General features: G+C 42.6%; 1 long non-coding RNA gene across 1 annotated transcript in view; it reads right to left on the bottom strand.

The window, feature by feature from the left end:
* Positions 1 to 3227: 3227 nt before the first annotated feature.
* The window catches only part of LOC141129885 (uncharacterized), a 116638-nt gene continuing 98283 nt past the window's right edge, over positions 3228 to 21582 (bottom strand). The window contains exon 3 of the long non-coding RNA XR_012241896.1: positions 3228 to 3514. This is a non-coding gene — a long non-coding RNA (uncharacterized lncRNA). The remainder of the gene's footprint in view (positions 3515 to 21582) is intronic.

Genomic DNA, 21582 nt, shown 5'->3' with positions numbered 1-21582 from the left:
AGGTCACAACATTAAGGGTGGAAAAAGTTCTGAAATTATTTATCTTTGTCCCATTTTTTTTTACATCACAGAAACCTGACATTTTAACAGGGGTGTGTAGACTTTTAATATCCACTGTATATATAGATATATAGATACAGTATGTATGTTTGTATGTATGTATGCATGTATCTATCTATCTATCTATCTATCTATCTATCTATCTATCTATCTATCTATCTATCTATCTATCTATCTATCTATCTATCTATATACATATACATACATGCACTGTATTTAACCAGGCCATTTTTTCAGTTTTTGTCTCTGTAATGATTTGATGGGAAATTACTTGCAACATGCAACACTATAACCAAAAGAGTTTTTATTCTTTTTTTTTAACATGATAACTACCCCAAACACACCTCCAAGAGGGCCACTGTGTTGCTAAATAAGCCGAGAGTAAAAGTGATGGACTGGCCAAAAATGTGTCCAGACCTAAACCCTATTGAGCAGCTGTGGGGCATCCTCAAACGGAAGGTGGAGGAGTGCAAGGTCTCTAACATCCACCAGCTCTGTGATGTCATCATAGAGGAGTGGAAGAGGACTCCAGTGGCAACCTGTGAAGCTCTGTTGAACTCCATGCCCAAGAGGGTTAAGGCAGGGTTGGAAATTAATGGTGGCCACACAAAATATTGAAACTTTGGGCCCAATTTGGACATTTTCACTTAGGGGTGTACTCACTTTTGTTGCCAGCAGTTTAGACGTTAATGGCTGTGTGTTGAGTTATTTTGAGGGGACAGCAAATTTACACTGCTATACAAGCTGTACACTCACTACTTTACATTGTAGCAAAGTGTCATTTCTTTAGTGTTGTCACATGAAAAGATATAGTAAAATATTTACAAAAATGTGAGGGGTGTACTCACTTTTGTGAGATATTTACAAATGAAATAAAGGCTTTTTAACTACTTCAATACCGGGCACTTACACCCCCTTCCTGCCCAAGCCAATTTTCAGCTTTCAGCCCTCTCACTGTTTAAATGACAATTGCAGGGTCATGCTACACTGTACCTAAACAGAATTTTTATCATTTTGTTCCCACAAATAGAGCTTTCTTTTGGTGCTATTTGATCACCCCTACGGTTTTTATTTTTTGCTAAACAAATAAAAAAAAGATCTAAAATTTTGAAAAAAAAAGTTTTTCTTTTTTTTCTGTTATAACAATTTGTAAATATTTAAGTTTTCTCCTTCACTTATGGGCACTGATAAGGCGGCACTGACGGGCACTGGTAAGGTGGCACCGATGAGGTGGCACCAATGAGGTGGCACTGATGGGCACTGACGGTACTGACGATGGGCATTGATAGGCGGCACTGATGGGCACTGGTAGGCAGCACTCATGGGTGGCACTGGTGGGCACTGATGGGCACTGATAGGGAACACTGATGGGCACTGAAAGGCTGCACTGATGGGTACTTATGGGTGGCACTAATAGGCAGCACTGATGGGCACTGATGGGCATTGATAGGTGGCACTGATGGGCACTGATACGTGGCACCGATGGGAACTGATACACGGCACTTATAGATGGCATTGATAGGCATCACTGATGGCACTGGCAGTGGCAGGCATTGGGGATGGGCACTGATTGGCATTTCCCTGGTGATCTAGGGTGGCATACCTGGTGGTCCAGTGTAGTGGCAATCCCTGGTGGTCCTGGCAGCATCCTGGTTGTCCTGGGTGGGCATCCGAGGGGGGCTGCACTGATAAACAATCAGCACAGACCCCCCCGTCAGGAGAGCAGCAGATCGTCTCTCCTCTACTCACATCTGTCAGACGCGATTGAGGAAAAGCCGATCAATGGCTCTTCCTGTTTACATCATGATTAGCCATGATTGGACACGGCTGATCATGTGGTTAAAGAGCCTCCATCAGAGGCTTTTTAACGAGATTGGAGTAGCGTTGTGTTCGACTGACACACCACACCACCGATCGCCATGATGCACCCCCGCGAGAGCGGTGGTTCTGGAGGGTTGTCATATAACGTCCACCCAGAATGAGGGCCGGGCCGCCCAGCCATCCCATCATTTGACAGTGGGTGGGCAGCAAGTGGTTAAAATGCTGTACTTTTTTTTGCAAAGAAGTTTTACAAACAAAACAAATAAAATGAGAAAAGTGTATGTATTAATGATTAAGAAAATAGAAATTGAAACAAAAAACTAAATTAGCAGGAAAATAATAACTAAGAGGAGTAGGGGAAGAAGGAGTTAATTAGTGCTGATTAGGATAAACTAAAAGTTAATGGTTTGCTTAACACCTTGCTGACCGGCTCATGCTGATATATGTCAGGAGAAGGGCACTTACAGGCATATTAACGTACCTGTACATTGCCCTTTAAGATGCGGCATTGTGGGCGCGTGCGCCGTGAGCTCCGTGAGTGTGATTGCGGGTCCGCTTGGGTACCCGCGATTGTCTCACAGAGAGGAAGAACAGGGAAATGCTGACGTAAACAAGCATTTCCCCATTCTTCCTAGTGACAAGACACTAATCACAGCTTCCTGTGATCAGGAGTGGTGATCAGTGTCGTGTCACACGTAGCCCATCCCCCTACAGTTAGAACACTTTCCTAGGACACACTTAATACCCGCAGCGCCCCCTACTAGTTAACCCCTTCAGTTAGGCCAGTAACATTTACACAGTAATTAGTGCATTTTTAATCGCACTGATCGCTGTATAAATGTGAATGGTCCCAAAATAGTGCTAAAAGTGTCCGATCTGTCTGCCATAATGTCGCAGTCACGATAAAAATCGCAGATCGCCGCCATTGCTAGTGTAGCACTAACCCCCGAAGGAGCTGCTGGTTATTATTTTGGATCTTTGCCGTTACCCCTTACTCACAGTTCACCACACTAGAAACTTAGAGTCTGTACTGTACATCTATATATGCACAAGTCATTTAGTTCTTTTTTTCCATTGCTTTTTTATTGAACAACTTGAGCAGTAGAGGGATGGAGGGTTTAAGGGAAAGTTCAGATACCTTGTGCAGATCACTGAGGAACTTTTAGATCCCGTAGACAAGTGCTCCTTCAGTCAACGGATCTTGCTCACCCGGATAGGCCTATCTCATTGACCTAGCAGCCGGAATGATGCGCGGACAAAAGTCTCTGCCACAAACTTGATAGGAACAATAATGGTTGAACGTTCCTCTGCCACCGGATTTAGTATTAGTTGGACAATCCTCTGCCACAGGATTCAGTAATGGTGATGAACACAGCAACACAGTACCAATAATTCCTTTATGCCATCCGGCAGTACTGTGAGGTAGATTTGGTTAGAATGTATCCTCCAACTGAGTCCCCAGGTTCTTCTTGAGATACCAGCCTTTCGCTCGGTCCTCTTCAAGATGAGTCCTCCCCCGGATCTTTCAATTGCTTGGCTTCTTCCCGCAGGACAGGCAGCACAGGACCACCTCTGAACCAGTAGGCCCCAGATAGCTTCTGGGCCTACTTGCAGTCACATAGCCAGCAGGGCCCTGAGACAGAAAAGGAGTTGTCACATACCTTATGCCAGGAGGGCCAGGAGGCGAGAGAGTGAAAAATATGGCATCTGCCCCTTAAGTATCCTTTCCCAGAATGCACAGCGGTGAACCACTCCCACTGGGCTGTTTCTGGGAAAGAAGGACACTCAATACACCTTAGCCTGTTGCCCTTCCGTCACTGGCCTGTGGTAACAATGACACCGACAGTGTGGAACTGCACGCAACACAACCAGTGCCTGAACAGAGGCTAATTTAGCCATATCTTTGAATCTGAACTATGTACAGAACAGATAACCCATTAAATTTAAATGCAAGTGCCTGATCAATGGGAGCAGGGCGCTACACTAGTAAAAAAAATTATTAATAAAAATGCCATAAAACTATCCCCTATTTTGTAGACGCTATAACTTTTGTGCAAACCAATCAATAAACGCTTATTGCGATTTTTTTTTACCAAAAATATGTAGAAGAATACGTATTGGCCTAAACTGAGGAAAAAAAATGGTTTATATATATATTTTTTGGGGATATTTATTATAGCACAAAGGTAAAAATATTGCGTTTTTTAAAAATTGTCGCTCTTTCTTTGTTTATAGTGCAAAAAATAAAAACCGCAGAGGTGATCAAATACCACCAAAAGAAAGCTATATTTGTGGGGAAAAAAGGACGTCAATCTTGTTTGGAAGCCACGTCACACAACCGCGCAATTGTCAGTTAAAGCGACGCAGTGCTGAATTGTAAAAAATTATCTGGTCTTTGGCCAGCTAAATGGTCCGGGGCTGAAGTGGTTAAATTAACATTATATGGAGGTTGAAGCTCATCCCATTGATCTTCAGTTATATGAAATAGAGTAAATAAAAAGCAAACAATATTACTTTGTTTCTGTCTATCTCACATCTGAACAATGTTTATAAACACTGGATTGATTTACTAAAAGCGGAAAGTGCAAAATCTGGTGCAACTGTGCACGGTATCCAATCAGCTACTAACTTCAACTTGTTCAATTAACATTTGACAAAACACGTCTAAGCTGATTTATGCAGATTTGCACCAGATTTTGCACTCCAGTTTCAGTAAATCAAGCCCAAAGTGTCCTGTGCTGTTTTTACACAGCAACTTCCAGCTATCATTTTGATAGCGAGGAATTGCAGGCAAGTACAAGGGAGGTATCGGCACAGGGTGAACTACACATGCCATGTGCACTTCAAGGTGTGTTTTGGGTGTGTGTAACATGTCCAAACTGGGTAATGTGTATATGATGACAAAAACATTTCTCATCCCACAGCTGTTCCCACTGATGGTTCTGGTTACCTATTAGAAAGTGTAAGGTAAAAAATCTGTGCTGCCCCGGATTTTAAGAAAGAAAATTAATATATAAAAATAGTGATGAAAAATGTAAAGATAATTGTAAATGACAAAATAAAAATTAACCGTGTGCTAGGTACTACAACTCAAATAGCCTGAATATTCAACTCATAAATTTGTGGATAAAGTAAAATTGCACACCCAAACACAACGATATATCTGAAAAAACAAACACAAATCTAATAGTGTGTGCATTCAAGTTTTTTATTTGTTTAGTGGGTATCCGGCGGCGAGGAAGAAGACAGCAGCGGGAAGTGACAGCGGCGGCGGGAAGAGACAGCTTGAGGAGAAGACGGCGGGAAGAGATGGTGGGAAGGAGAAGACAGCGGAAAGAGACAGCTCGAGAAGGAGTCGACGGGAAGAGATGGCTAGAAAAGACAGAGCTATTAACCACTTCAGCCCCGGAAGGATTTACCCCCTTCCTGACCAGAGCACTTTTTACAATTCGGCACTGCGTCGCTTTAACTGCTAATTGCGCGGTCATGCAATGCTGTACCCAAAAGAAATTTGCATCCTTTTCTTCCCACAAATAGAGCTTTCTTTTGATGGTATTTGATCACCTCTGCCGTTTTCATTTTTTGCGCTATAAACGGAAAAAGACTGAAAATTTTGAAAAAAAATAATATTTTCTACTTTTTGTTATAAAAAAAATCCAATAAACTAAATTTTAGTCATACATTTAGGCCAAAATGTATTCGGCCACATGTCTTTGGTAAAAAAAATGTCAATAAGCGTATATTTATTGGTTTGCGCAAAAGTTATAGCGTCTACAAACTAGGGTACATTTTCTGGAATTTACACAGCTTTTAGTTTATGACTGCCTATGTCATTTCTTGAGGTGCTAAAATGGCAGGGCAGTACAACCCCCCCCCCAAATGACCCCATTTTGGAAAGTAGACACCCCAAGGAAATTGCTGAGAGGCATGTTGAGCCCATTGAATATTTATTTTTTTTGTCCCAAGTGATTGAATAATGACAAAAAAAAAAATTTACAAAAAGTTGTCACTAAATGATATATTGCTCACACAGGCCATGGGCATATGTGGAATTGCACCCCAAAATACATTCAGCTGCTTCTCCTGAGTATGGGGATACCACATGTGTGGTACTTTTTGGGAGCCTAGCCGCGTACGGGGCCCCGAAAACCAATCACCGCCTTCAGGATTTCTAAGGGCATACATTTTTGATTTCACTCCTCACTACCTATCACAGTTTTGAAGGCCATAAAATGCCAAGATGGCACAAACCCCCCCCAAATGACCCAATTTTGGAAAGTAGACACCCCAAGCTATTTGCTGAGAGGCATGGTGAGTATTTTGCAGCTCTCATTTGTTTTTGAAAATGAAGAAAGACCAGAAAAAATTTTTTTTTTTTTTTCTTTTTTTAATTTTCAAAACTTTGTGACAAAAAGTGAGGTCTGCAAAATACTCACTATACCACTCAGCAAATAGCTTGGGGTGTCTACTTTCCAAAATTGGGTCATTTGGGGGGGTTTTGTGCCACCTGGGCATTCCATGGCCTCCGAAACTGTGATAGGCAGTGAAGAGTGAAATCAAAAATTTACGGCCTTAGAAAGCCTGAAGGCGGTGCTTGGTTTTCGGGGTCCCGTGCGCGGCTAGGCTCCCAAAAAGTCTCACACATGTGGTATCCCCGTACTCAGGAGAAGCAACAGAATTTATTTTGGGGTGTAATTTCACAAATCACCATGGCATGTTTGAGCAATATAACATTTAGTGACAACTTTGTGCAAAAAAAAAAAAATTTGTCTCTTTCCCGCAACTTGTGTCACAATATAAAATATTCCATGGACTCGACATGACTCTCGGCAAATAGCTTGGGGTGTCTACTTTCCAAAATGGGGTCATTTGGGGGGTTTGAACTGTCCTGGCATTTTATGCACAACATTTAGAAGCTTATGTCACACATTACCCACTCTTCTAACCACTTGAAGACAAAGCCCTTTCTGACACTTTTTGATTACATGAAAAAATTATTTTTTTTTGCAAGAAAATTACTTTGAACCCCCAAACATTATATATTATTTTAAAGCAAATGCCCTACAGATTAAAATGGTGGGTGTTTCATTTTTTTTTTTCACACAGTAATTGCGCAGTGATTTTTCAAACGCATTTTTCGTGGAAAAAACACACTTTTTTAAATTTGAATGCACTAAAACACACTATATTGCCCAAATGTTTGATGAGATAAAAAAGATGATCTTAGGCCGAGTACATGGATACCAAACATGACATGCTTTAAAATTGCGCACAAACGTGCAGTGGCAACAAAATTAATACATTTTTAAAAGCCTTTAAAAGCCTTTACAGGTTACCACTTTAGATTTACAGAGGAGGTCTACTGCTAAAATTACTGCCCTCGATCTGACCTTTGCGGTGATACCTCACATGCATGGTGCAATTGCTGTTTACATTTGACGCCAGACCGACGCTTGCGTTCGCCTTAGCGCGAGAGCAGGGGGGACAGGGGTGCTTTTTTTTTTTTTTTTTTCTTTATTATTTTTTTGCTTTTTTATCTTATTTTTAAACTTTTCCTTTCATTTTTTTTTTAAATCATTTTTATTGTTATCTCAGGGAATGTAAATATCCCCTATGATAGCAATAGGTAGTGACAGGTACTCTTTTTTGAAAAAATTGGGGTCTATTAGACCCTAGATCTCTCCTCTGCCCTCAAAGCATCTGACCACACCAAGATCGGTGTGATAAAATGCTTCCCCAATTTCCCAATGGCGCTGTTTACATCCGGCGAAATCTAAGTCATAAAATGCTCGTAGCTTCCTGTTTCTTAGGCCATAGAGATGTTTGGAGCCACTCTGGTCTCTGATCAGCTCTATGGTCAGCTGGCTGAATCACCGGCTGCATTCTCAGGTTCCCTGTTGAGACAGGAGAGCCAGGGAAAAACACGGAAGACGGTGGGGGGGGCATTCCCTCCCACTGCTTGTAAAAGCAGTCTAGAGGCTAATTAGCCGCTAGGATTGCTTTTACATGAAAGCCGACCGCTGGCTAAAAAGAATGATACCAAGATGATACCTAAACCTGCAGGCATCATTCTGGTATAACCACTCAAAGTCGTGAATGGCGTACCTGAAGACAAAAAAATGGTTAACAATAAAGCACAGTAAACGGTAAAGTATAAAAAATTGCATACCTGAAAAGCAAACATGATAAAACATAATAACAATAAAACATTGCAGAATATAATACAGTAAAAAAGAGCAGAACAATAGAGAGAGAATAGAGAGAGAGAGAACAATGAAACGACAACTATTTTTTTTTATTTTTGTTTGTGTTTTTTTTTTTTTTTGTAACTGTAACTTTTATAACTGTAACCGGTTCCAGGTTCGGGTCTCTCAAAATGCGATGGCATCTTGGGAGACCCTGTGAAAGTGTGCCTACTCTGTGCAATGCTGTACCCTACGCTAATACTCAACTAGTGAATGGTAGCGTTCAAAACATTCACCAATGCAAAGACCAGGATTGTCAGGACAGGAGGGACAATAATAGCGGGTGTCACGCCTATATCCGCGCTTGCTGCAGACACAACATCTTTTTTGGGGGGGTTCGTTGGGTAGGGGTACTCGGGAGGACATATAAATGCCTCTCATGCAGCCGACTGCATTTGGTTGGGGATGTGAAAGGGGGAAGTACGGGCACTGCAGAAGCGGTGGGTTCCCAATTAGGATTGGCAAATGCAGCAGGAAGGGCATTATGGGCACAACAGGCCTATGTTTGTCTTTTTGGTGGCAGCGGGACACTACTTGTGCTTGCCACCTCACCAGCTTGAACTGCACTTATGGGACTCGCCACGTCACCAAGTGTTACTGCAGTGCTGGTTTGACTACGACCGGGGTGTACTAGGCCGCTGGTGCTTGCCAGTTCACCAAAACGCTACAAAAAAAAGTGACAGTGTTCGATCGATACTGCACTTGGGTGGGCTGGGCTGGGCCGGGAGGAGGGGCAAAACGCAGGTGCTAGCAGGTATCTGGGCTGATCCCGCTAACACTGCGTTTTTGGGAACCCTAAACTGCTGGGGACGCTAGTATAGATCTGATCGGATCAGATATTGATCCGATCAGATACTATACCACTAAGGGAGGCGTATGCTGCGTGCGTGGGTGTTAGCGGTACTGGCGCTAATCTGATGCTGCCTGGGGCTGGTGCTTGCCAGTTCACCAAAATGCTACCAAGAAAACTGTTAGCAATCGCAGGGATCAGGCCTGACTCTGCGAACGCTGCAGTTATGCGTTTAGTGTTTTGTAAGTGACAGTGATCGATCGATACTGCACTTGGGTGGGCTGGGCTGGGCCGGGTGGAGGGGAAAAACGCAGGTGCTAGCAGGTATCTGGGCTGATCCCGCTAACACTGCGTTTTTGGGAACCCTAAACTGCTGGAGACGCTAGTATAGATCTGATCGGATCAGATATTGATGCATTCAGATACTATACCACTAAGGGAGGTGTACGGTGCATGTACGGTGTGTGCGTGGGTGTTCGCGGTACTGGCACTAATCTGACGCTGCCTGGGGCGACCATATCACCGCCGGGCGATCAAGGGGCTAAACCTTTATTTGGTAATAAACGGCGGGTGCCCTGACACTATAAAAAATAAACGAACTAACCAGCGTCACCCGTAACAGTTATACGGTGATCAGTGGTGAAAGGGTTAACTAGGGGGCAATCAAGGGGTTAAAACATTTATTAGATAGTATATGGGGGTCCCTGTCGCTATAAAACGCTGACAGCGAACCTAAATATTTACGTTCCTAACTAGCGTCACCAGCGACACTAATACAGCGATCAGAAAAATGATCGCTTAGCGACACTGGCGACAGGGGGTGATCAAGGGGTTAAAACTTTATTAGGGGGGGTTAGGGGGGTACCCTAGACCTACAGGGGGCTAACACTAACTGTCCTACCACAGTAACTGTCACAAACTGACACTATGCAGTAATCAGGAAAAAAAAAAAAAAAACTGCTGGTGTCAGTTTGTGACTGGGGGGGGGTGATTGGGGGGGATCAGGGGGCGATCGGGGGGGATCGGGGGTGTTTAATGTGCCTGGCATGTTCTACTGTGTTGTGTGTGTGTGTTGGTGCACTTACATGTCGTCTCTCCTCGGCGCTGGAACGGAAACTGCCCAGCCGAGGAGAGATGACATCACATCCTCTGCCTCTGTGTACTATACAGAGGCAGGGGATGTTTCTCATTGGCTGGGAGCGATCGCGAGGGGGGGGGGCACGATCGGATGGTCTCCCCCTCGTCCCTCATCGCTCCCAACCAAATGCCGACCGCCGATGGCACCGGGGGGGGGGTCCGATCGGACCCCCCGCCCACGGGAAGGCAATCACGTACCAGGTACGTGATTTTGCCTGCCCGTGCCGCTCTGCTCACGTATATAGACGTGAGGCGGTCGGCAAGTGGTTAATAAAGGAATTGTCAAAAACCAGCTCTTGTGTTTTTATTAAACTTTACTGCTTTTTTGGTGAATGGGTAGGGGTATCATGTACTCAATACACATTCACATAGGTGGAGGGCGGGATCTGGGGGCCCCCTTCTTAAAGACCCGCAGACCCTGACAACCACCGGCTAGGGTTGTCGGGAAGAGGCCCTTGTCCTCATCAACATGGGGCAAGGTGCTTTGGAGCACCCACCACCCCACATGTTGAGGGCATGCTGCCTAGTATGGTTCAGGAGAGGGGGCGCTTGCTCGTCCCCTCCCTTTCCTGACCTGCTGGGCAGCATGCTCAGATAAGGGTCTATAATGGGGGGGACCCCATGCCATTTTTTAAAACATTTTGGTGTAGTGGTCCCCTCTGAATCCAGATTAAACCTGAAGGACCCTTCATTCCAGACCACATGTACCTACCTAAAACGGTTCACAGTATAACAGTGTCCAAGTGGAGTCTTATTAGTCCCCGCTTGAGTCTGACTCTTTTAAAAAGAGACTACCAAATTGTACTAGTTTACAAATATTTATATAAAGAGTATCAAAGAAAAACTGTAAGCGAATCATGCAATATAAAAATTTGATTTTATGAAAGACCGATCCAGCCAACCTATCTTCTAGATAAATATTGTAAAGTTATAGACCCTTAATGTTCCCCGCTACCGGTTCACATGGTTCCATGAAACTGTACAAGGATAATAAATAAAAATGGTATGGTTCTGGGGGGGGACCCCACAACGTTTTTTTTTTTTCGCAAATTTTTTTGACAGCAAATTTTTATTTATTTTTTACATTCCGCTTTCAGCTGGGAACCCCGCTGACAGCTGATGACTCATCAGTTGCTAAGGACGTGGCAGCCGGCTTCCTGGCCCCCTGCTTCGCAACCAGCTATATACAGTGGTAAAATTAGAACCGCAAAACGCAAAACACAAAAATCTCATCAAAAATGCACCACTTGCGTTTCTGGTGCAGCTCCATTGAAGTCTATTAGCCGTAAATCGTGGGAAAAAAGTCCACGGCCCTTTCCAAAAACACGCCGGCCGCAAAACGCATAGATGTCAACTAGTACCCTAGGAAACTATGTTAAATGGACTGTAGTGCTTTTATAAAAAATGTATTGGTGTGACCGTAGGGTTATATTTCACTAATTTCAGCACAGCAAACTTCTTTCAACACATCGGGTATGTCCAACACTTCACTCAATATAGGTTGGGTGGAGCAAGCTCTGAGGCCAGCTTTGGGGCCTGTCTGTTAATCACACAGGCAACTTCTTCTTTTTGCATGTGTGCCCTAGTCTGTTAGCTCTCTCCAAGAAGCCTGAGAAAGAGGCTCTTATGGGGCGTACACACGGTCGGACTTTTCGTCTACAAAAGTCCGACAGCCTGTCCGACAGACTTCCGGCGGACTTTTGGCGGACTTGCGGCAGACTTTCTAACGAACGGACTTGCCTACACATGACCACACAAAAGTCTGACGGATTCGTACGTGATGACGTACACCGGACTAAAATAAGGAAGTTCATAGCCAGTAGCCAATAGCTGCCCTAGCGTGGGTTTTTGTCCGTCGGACTAGCACACAGACGAGCGGATTTCGGGGTCCGTCGTAGTTACGACGTAAAGATTTGAAGCATGTTTCAAATCTAAAGTCCGTCGGATTTGAGGCTGAAAAAGTCCGCTGAAAGTCCGGAGAAGCCCACACACGATCGGATTACCAGCCAGCTTTAGTCCGTCGGCGTCCGTTGGACTTTTGTAGACGAAAAGTCCGACCGTGTGTACGCCCCATTAGTGACCAACAAACATCACTGCTTTCTGTTATGCTTCAGTGGCTCCATCCCCCATTTCACCACAACACTTTTCTTTTGACTTGGTGTCACTGCTGTATGGAATATGCTGGAATCTTTGTATTTCCAGTATGCACACACATACTGGAGTTATCTGTGCAGATACTCTCTCTATTCTTATTAAACTACTTGTGGCTTGCTCCAGTACATTCCCTATCCAGACTCAATTCCTGGTTTTAAAAAGCAAACTACATAAAGAACCTCATTCCTGGCAGCAATACCTGTCATTCCAGACCACATGTACCTACCTAAAACGATTCACAATATAATAGTGTCCAAGTGGAGTCTTATTAGTCCCCACTTGAGTCTGACTCTTTTAAAAAGAGACTACCAAATTATACTAGTTTACAAATATTTATAAAAAGAGTATAAAAGAAAAACTGTAAGAGAATCATGCAATATAAAAATTTGATTTTATGAAAGACAAATCCAGCCAACTTATCTTCTAGATAAATATTGTAAAGTTATAGACCCTTAATGTGCCCTGCTACCAGTTCACATGGTTCAGTGAAACTGTACAAGGATAATAAATAAAAATGTATAATATACAATTACGTAAACAATTATACCGAACCCCCATACAGTAAAAGAAAGAGAAACAAGTCAAGCATTATTATAAATCACAAAGGTGTCAATGAATATCCATAACTGGCATAATGGACAAATCAATATATTATGGGTAAATATGTTGTGAAGAAACAAAAAATCACTGGTCTGGACAAGAACAGGAAGACCAGCAGGCTTGTAGCACACTAAAATGCTCTATAAGTAGCAAGAATCTACAAGCTGCCTCCTCAGAAGTCTCATACTTACTGAACTGCAAGACTGCTAAGGGCATTTGTCTCAAAAATCCCTCACACCACCACCAGTCTTTCCCTTTTTCTGTCTCTGGAATTCAGTGCATGACATTTTATTGTATTTAAAAAATCATTCTGTTAGGAAGGTTCATTTTGTTCTAGCACCAAAAAAACAGTGCGGGCACATGCATGTTACAGTAAATGGCCCAGTACATAGAGTTACCACTTCTGGAGCACTGCATAAAAAGATTGCTGAGTGGTATTCAACTAGTTCATATTTAGCTGCACCTGACCTACTATTTCTACATTTCTCTGTATGACCCAGCTTGCCTTCTAACCTGCCTCTGTATCTTTGTCTACTCATTGTGACCTTGACCTGTCCCATTTGGCTCATCCTCTGCTTCCTAGCAGTCACTGACCTTGGCCTGTATCCTTGATGCAGTTGCTGCTCCATGATTTAATACCTTTCTATCCAGCTTTTCCAACCTTTGGCTTGTTTACCTGACTTGTTTCTGTCTTCCAAATTGTTACCCTGCTTGCATGGTTCTACTAACCTCAGCTTGTGTCTTGGCTACTTTCCTGTTATTTGCTCTGGTACCACAGTGTTCCTGTGTGTATTCCTGTTGAGTGGTCTACAGTTGTCTAGCCAGCTCACCTTACAGACAAACAATCTGGTGCTGCTTTAAACACTGACACTTGTGCCACTCCATTTCCGCACATTACCTTTTACCACTTCCAAGGGAGTTGGACAGGAGGTGCAATAGAAGCCTCCTCATAAACTTAGTCTCCACCAAGTATGCCAGACACAATGGAATTGATTTACTAAGACTGGAGAGAGCATCTGGTGCAGCTCTGCATAGAAAACAATCAGTTTCCAAGTTTTTTGTCAAAGTTTAATTGCACAAGCTGACATTAGAAGCTGATTGACTACCATATACAGCTGCACCAGATTATGCACTCACCAGTTTTAGTAAATCGATCCCAATATGACATAATGTTTAAATTCAATAAAGGGTGACACTGAAGCTCATTGAACCACCAACACAGAAAAAAAGTAAAAACACTCTGATGTAAAAATCTTGTTTACAAAACTTCAAAACATACACATGGACTTCAGTTGAACCAATAGCAGGTGTGAAGTTTCCATAATAAGCAAGAGTACATAAAAGCTGGTAACGTTTTGATAATAAATGATATTCTACATTCATTGCACAGAGTTGTATTACAGACAACACAAGTAGTAAATTGATCTTGAATATCCTAACATTTTAACTACCAATTTTGCGCTTCAGCTCTGACTTTCAGTCACTACCAGACTGGCAAACAGAACTGCCCTTACTTTTGCTGTTGCTTTGTTGTGTTTGTGAAGTAGTATTCACCTTCTATCTGCAGTTTTTGCATGTTGGGATGAAAGAAGTCTTATAGTAGTTACTAGTGAGAATGGGATGACTAAATGTGTTGTCTTTAAGTGTGTTGAATCATAATGATGATGTCATTATGGCCCAAATTTAGATCACAGCAGATTACCATTCAGCCTTGCATTGTGTGCCTTTTATCTGCTCTTTTTGCATGTTGAGAAGATAGAAAATTTACTGAGTTGCTAGTGAACACTGGACATTGTTAAATGCACCCTCCTTGAGTGTGTTGAACCATGTCATTATGGTACTAATTTAGGGCACAACAGTTCCCAAAGCACTGTCACTGTGATAGCACTAAGCATTACTAAAAGAGTCAAGCAAAGCTCTGCAACTGCAATATTTTTTTATGAAGGTGTAATAGCACAACCCCACCTGACTGGCTGGATGGACAGGTTGAACTGTGGCTTATGCAAATCAGTTTATTTCTGGATCACTAGATAATAGACCAAAAATGCAGTATACTTGGTTTGTGCTGTACATATAAACTGACATATGTACATGGTGTGTAAAGGGGATACTGGCATATTTATGCAGTCATTAGTAGTTTTAATATCTCATTTCTTTCCATAACATATTTATGAGTTATAGTTTCATAAGTACTTTTAGCCTATTAGTATTATTATTTAAAACAGCTTGTGGGATTGTGGTCTGACTAGACTTCTATGTTACAGTACTTTATGTGAGTGACAAAGAAGATCTAGTTCTGCAGGAACAAATGAGAGAAGCAACGTTATAATTAGAGCAGTTAATTTGACACGACTATAAAGGATATAATAGCTGCTATTCCTTTCGTGTTTCGCACAGCTTCTCTGTAATATGTGCTACTCTATTAGAAAGAGGTATTAACTTGTAAAGCAAGTTATGAGCCATTATCTTGAAGGATGCATTATTAAAATGTAGTAAATAAGTCTAGATCATCTTCATAAATATGGAAAAACCAGCAAACTAAAACACATATTATTCCAAGGCCATGGCATTTTGCTTAATAAGAAAGTTGCACCATGTAAATTAACATCCTTCCTTGTAGCACTAAGCAATGAGAACACCATGATTGCAATGAAAGTTAACAAGCAACAGATCATCATATAAGGGTTTGCGTTGGGTATTTTGATTGAGCTGAGCGAACATAAGAGCATTTAATAATAATTAATTTTTAACCAAGATAATTGATTATTATATCAAATTTTATGACATTTAACCGTTCTGTTGGCTATCTTGCAGCAGCTGTTTTGCAGAACAATGGTCCCCAACTAGAAGCTTATAACTCAGTTACCTTAGCTGTTTCTCTCACCAGTCTCACAAGTCACTGATTATGTTTATAAGTAATAAATGAACCATCTTTTTTTCCACAGTCACAGTCACTATCTTTTTTATTTAGATTTGTATTTAAAGGAGAAGTAGGGCTAAAGCTCTTTTGTCCTCCTTCTCCTGGAGATCACAGGCATGACCTGCTAAAGTCCCCAGTTTCGGCTGACGTCACTCAGCTAGTCCAGACTCCAGGGAGATACCAACTTTAATGTTGGAATCCACCCAGATGCATGATCAGCAGCTGGCACAGCCTCTCAGCACACCACTGAGAACCTGAGTCAACCTTTCCTGCCCCCTCCACAGCCCCCTCCATTGAACGCTAGAGGGAAAGAGCAGACAGACTGTGACTAACAGTACCTCAGACAACTAAACTCTGGGCTTAGCTAATCAGAAATGATCTCAGGTCAATTACCAAAGACACTCTTTTGTATATCCATGTTGGTACCTCATGTAATTTTTATCTCCTGAAAGGAGACAGGATGGGGAGGCTTTTGCTACAAATTATCAGTAAGACAAGTAATGGAACAGTGGCTTCCTTTGTATGGAACTTTACACAGCTATAAGGCTGATGGAGGACAAAATGTTTTTAAAGCGGAGTTCTACCCAAAAATAAAACTTCCGCTTTAAGTACAGGTGACCCTCTGACATGTCACATTTGGCATGCAATTTTTTTTGGGGGGAGCGGATACCCTCTTTTTAGAGGCATCCAGCTCCACTTTCTCCCAGGGCTCTGCGGCACTGAAAGGAAGATCACCTTCCCCCTCCTTCCCTGCAATCTTCTGGGACATGTCACAGGTCCCAGAAGATTGCCCAGCCATTCACAGCGCACAGCATGGCTCGTGCATGCGCAGTGCATGCCTGGCTGTGAAGCCACAGCCAGGCTCCCACAGTATGAATGCCAGCACCATGGAGAGGAGCAGGGCTTCATACGCCCGCATTGCTGGACCATGGGACAGGTGAGTGTCCAATTATTAAAAGTCAGCAGCTACACTTTTTGTAGCTGCTGACGTTAAAAAAAAAAAATTGGCGGAACTCTGTTTTAACTCACAGTTTTTAATCAAGTGTGATCATCTGTATAGCCGTACAGATGATCAGACTTGATTACATCTGTACATGTACATTGTACATCTGTACAACAAACTGCTCTTCTTGCTGAACCTATTGGCCCTCTCCTTTGTTTCACCCCCCTCATCTCATTGAAATATACAAAAAAGTACAAACCTTGGAAGTTAACACTTTCCTAGTCTTAACTGACTTGCATTGGGGTTAGGGGTGCTCAGCAATGAGTGGTAATTTGAGACTGCTGACATAATCCAATTAGAGAGGCCCTGAATATATGGCCTGCCCATATATTTCTGCAAACAAAGTTATCCTGGGTGCTAGTCTTCCAGTCTGTTTGACTGCCTACTGGGACATTGAGGATCTACAGCTTTAATAATCACTAATAGAAAAGCTATTACTGTTTTGAGATGTTATCTTTAGTCAAAGGTTGTTGATTTTATAGTAATAGTTGAAACCTTAAAATATGCCACTGGGGAGTAGTAAGAATTTGGCCCCCTAATTCATTTAAAAATGGAGAAATCCAAGGCTTTAAATGTATCCATATCAACTTCCAGTTAGAACTACCTAAACCCTTTAACCACGTAAACCCCAGAAGGTTTTACCCCTTCTTGACCAGGTATTTTTTTGCTATTTATTATTGTTCTACTTGTAATTGAAAAAAAGACAATATAAACAATAACAATAAACAATATTTTTATTTCCTGTTAAAAAAAAAAAAAAAAAAAGAAACATAAAATTGAATTTCTTCATAATTTTAGGCCAAAATGTATTCTGCTACATGTACTTGGTAAAAAAAAAAAAAAAAAATCCAATAAGTGTATATTGATATGTTTGTGTGAAAGTTATAGCATCTACAAACTATGGTATATATACTGGATTTTTTATTTATTTATTTTTTTAATACTAGTAATGGCGGTAAACTTCATAAATAAAGTGCCACGTTAGGCATTAGGCGGTCCTGGATCCACCTCAGCTTCAGATCCAAGGACTTTATTATTAGGCAGGGCCAAGAGGCCTTAGTGTTTCTTTGTTTCGCCACCGCTCTCCCTTTTTTATTTCTTTCTACATTTCTTTTTTTTAATCCCTATTATTTTTTCTTTATGAAAGCACCCATACTCCACCTTTCCTGCTCCTAGCCAACTTCCCCCTAAGTTTTGTCTGTCATGATTTGACACATTCTTAATGGTGGTGTTGATTTATTAAAAGAGTATAGCACGTTCATGATTTTCCCTTATCTTAGTAAATGAGGTGAAACAAAATGAAAATTCACCTTGCAAAGAATAGCCAATCATTTACAAGGAAACATTTTTAAAAAATAGCATTTCTCTTGCATATGATTGATTGATAAAAAGCCAGCACAGCTTTACTTCATTCATTAAGCGATGTGAATTTTCTCCTAGCTTTGTGAATGAGGAGACTAAGGTTGGCATCCAATCATATGCAAGGAAAAATCCTGTTTCTTTTTTTATTTTTTCTTCAGTTTTCCTTGCAAATTGGCAATTGGCAAAATGTTTTTAAACAGTTTACTGCCACTTTGTGTAAAAATTTGTGTTTCTTCACTTCAAAAATTCGTTTTCTATTTTCTGAGGCTAACATTTCCATGGGGAGTGTCACATTTGCCTACTAATATGGTTAAACACTGTCTGATCTTTCATGGAATGGGAAAGAAGGCAGATATAATTTCTGTCAATCATCCATGGATATAATAAAAGCAATAGTTGATCATGTGATCACTAGTGTGCTCAGCAGCACAGCAATAACTGCCACTATATTGAATTCTCCATGCAGAAATGACATTTGGCAAGTAATTCAAAACAAATTTAATGGAAAAACATCTTAAGCAATTTCTTCATATTTCTCAAGGTAGCCATCTGCAATTACAGAATTCTCCTTCAAAGATGTTTTTTTTTTTGTACGTGCACTAAACTAAGTGCGCTACACTAAGTAAACTATTATATGTATATATACAACACCAGTGTCAGTTTTAGTTATTACTTCATGTTTGCCACACTCCCAAAACCCCCTCCCACAATCATATTCAAATATGTATACCATCACCAGACAAGTTCTCAATAATAACAATAAAGTAGCGTTTCATTCATACATAATTCACTATACCTTCTAAAACCTGGGCACCACTAAACATCTCCAGACTAGGGATGAGCTTCGTGTTCGAGTCGAACCCATGTTCGACTCGAACCTCGTCTGTTCGCCCGTTCGCCGAAATGTGAACGTTATGGGCCGTTCGCGCCAAATTCGTGTGGCGTGTCACGGCCCGTAATTCACTGCGGCATCGCAGTGCATTGCTGGCTGATGATTGGCCAAGCATGCACTATGACCCGCATGCTTGGCCAATCACAGCGCCGCCTGAACAGAGAGCCGTAATGGGCCAAAGCCAAGGAGGCTTTGGCCAATTATGGCTCAGGGGATTTAGTACACGCCCCACACTATATAAGGCCGCCTGCACGGCGGCCCTGTGTAGTGTGTGCTCCGGCGTTCATTGAGAGAGAGAGAGAGAGAGACAGACAGTGACATTTGATTTGAGTTAGATAGATTAGGCAGAACAGTTAGTCAGTTAGCTGCACTTACAGTGTATTGTGTATATATATGCATCCCAGGTGTTGCATATATATATATACACTGTATTCAGTTTAGCTAGATCCGTTCTTGTTATCTTCCTACTGACAGGCAGGCTTGTCTTGTTACAGTATTTACAGCTACCTGAAGAAAATTACTGGTGTTCTTTTGATCCTATTAGTACCACAGTCAGGCAGCTAGACTATTTACAGTTAGTGCAGTGCGTCCTGCTCACAGTGTTCAGCTAGATCCGTTCCTGCTATCTTCTTACTGACAGGCAGGCTTGTCTTGTTACAGTATATACAGCTACCTGAAGAAAATTACTTGTGTTCTTTTGATCCTATTAGTACCACAGTCAGGCAGCTAGACTATTTACAGTTAGTGCAGTGCGTCCTGCTCACAGTGTTCAGCTAGATCCGTTCCTGTTATCTTCTTACTGACAGGCAGGCTTGTCTTGTTACAGTATATACAGCTACCTGAAGAAAATTACTGGTGTTCTTTTGATCCTATTAGTACCACAGTCAGGCAGCTAGACTATTTACAGTTAGTGCAATGTGTCCTGCTCACAGTGTTCAGCTAAACCTACAAGTTAGTGGGGTGCGTCCTGCTCACAGTGTTCAGCTAAACCTACAAGTTAGTGTGGTGCATCCACCTCACAGTGTTCAGCTAAACCTACAAGTTAGTGGGGTGCGTCCTGCTCAGAGTGTTCAGCTAAACCTACAAGTTAGTGGGGTGCATCCTGCTCACAGTGTTCAGCTAAACCTACAAGTTAGTGGGGTGCGTCCTGTTCACAGTGTTCAGCTAAACCTACAAGTTAGAGGGGTGCGTCCACCTCACAGTGTTCAGCTAAAGCTACCTGTAGAAGGTTGGTGGTGTTCTCATACTACAGGCAGGCAGTTGATTTTGCTAGCTGCAGTATCAGTACATATATATATATATCCCAGCTTAGTGCAGCTACAGGCCATTAGTATGTCTGGAAGGCCAAGAAGGAGAGGCAGACAGTCAAAAGCCAATAAGAGAGGACAAGCAGGCTCTGTGTCTAGTGCTGGTCATGGAGACGGTGCATCCTCATCAGCACATGGCCGTGGGACACGCTTGGCCTTTTTTTCGGCAGCTGGCCGTGTTGAGCCGCAACATGCGGAAGACTTGGTCGAGTGGATGACCAAGCCGTCCTCATCCTCCTCATCCTCTCTCACCCATGCCCAGGGTACTTTGTCTGGCAAAGCAGCAGCCTCTTCCCTCGGCTCAATGTCATCAGTGACTCCTTCCCTAGCCCCACCATGTCCTCCTGAGGAGTCCCTCGAACTGTTTGACCACAGTGTTGGGTACATGCTCCAGGAGGATGCCCAGCGTTTGGAAGGCTCTGATGATGATACTGAGCTCGATGAAGGCAGTAACATGAGCACGGACAGAGGGGGTGCCCAAGAAGGACAGCAATCTGGCAGTCATGCTCCCTCTGCTGCAGCATACTGCCAGGTTTGCTCCAGTGATGAGGAGGGAGGGGATGATGAGGTCACTGACTCAACATGGGTGCCTGATAGGAGAGAGGAGGAGGAGGAGGAGGAGGTGGCACATCATAAGGGCAGCACATTGACTGCATCACACCCCAAAGCTCCACATGTGCAGGGCGCTGCAGTCTCTGCGCGTTATTCAAAAAGTTCTTTGGTGTGGGCCTTTTTTGAGACGAGTGCATCAGATCGCACCGCTGCTGTTTGCAACATATGTCTCAAGCGTATCTCGCGTGGCCAAAACATCTCCCGCTTGGGTACCACATGCTTGACCAGACATATGTTGACGTGCCATGCAGTTCGTTGGCAAGCGTATCTAAAAGACCCACACCAAAGAACAAAGAGGACCTCTCCCTGCTCCTCATCAGCTGAGATTTCCAACCCCACTATACCTTCAGTCCTCTCTGAGACCTGCACTGAGAGGAATGAAGGTGTAGATTTAGGTGTGTCACAGCCAAGTACTTGTGGGCAATCTGCTTTTGGTACACCGACGTCAGATTCTACCAGGCAAATTTCCCTGCCCCAGCTGCTGCACCGCCGAAAGAAGTTTACTCCCAGCCATCCACATGCCCAGCGGTTGAATGCTAGCTTGGCAAAATTGCTAGCACTTCAACTGCTGCCTTTTCAGTTGGTAGACTCTGCCCCCTTCCGTGAGTTTGTGGAATGTGCGGTTCCTCAGTGGCAGGTACCCAAACGCCACTTTTTCTCACGGAAGGCGATTCCGGCT

The sequence above is a fragment of the Aquarana catesbeiana genome, linkage group LG02, assembly GCF_042186555.1.
Source record: "Aquarana catesbeiana isolate 2022-GZ linkage group LG02, ASM4218655v1, whole genome shotgun sequence".
In the NCBI taxonomy this organism is placed as follows: Eukaryota; Metazoa; Chordata; class Amphibia; order Anura; family Ranidae; genus Aquarana; species Aquarana catesbeiana.
The sequence above is the reverse complement of the archived record's forward strand: the minus strand, read 5'-3'. Positions and strand labels throughout refer to the sequence as shown.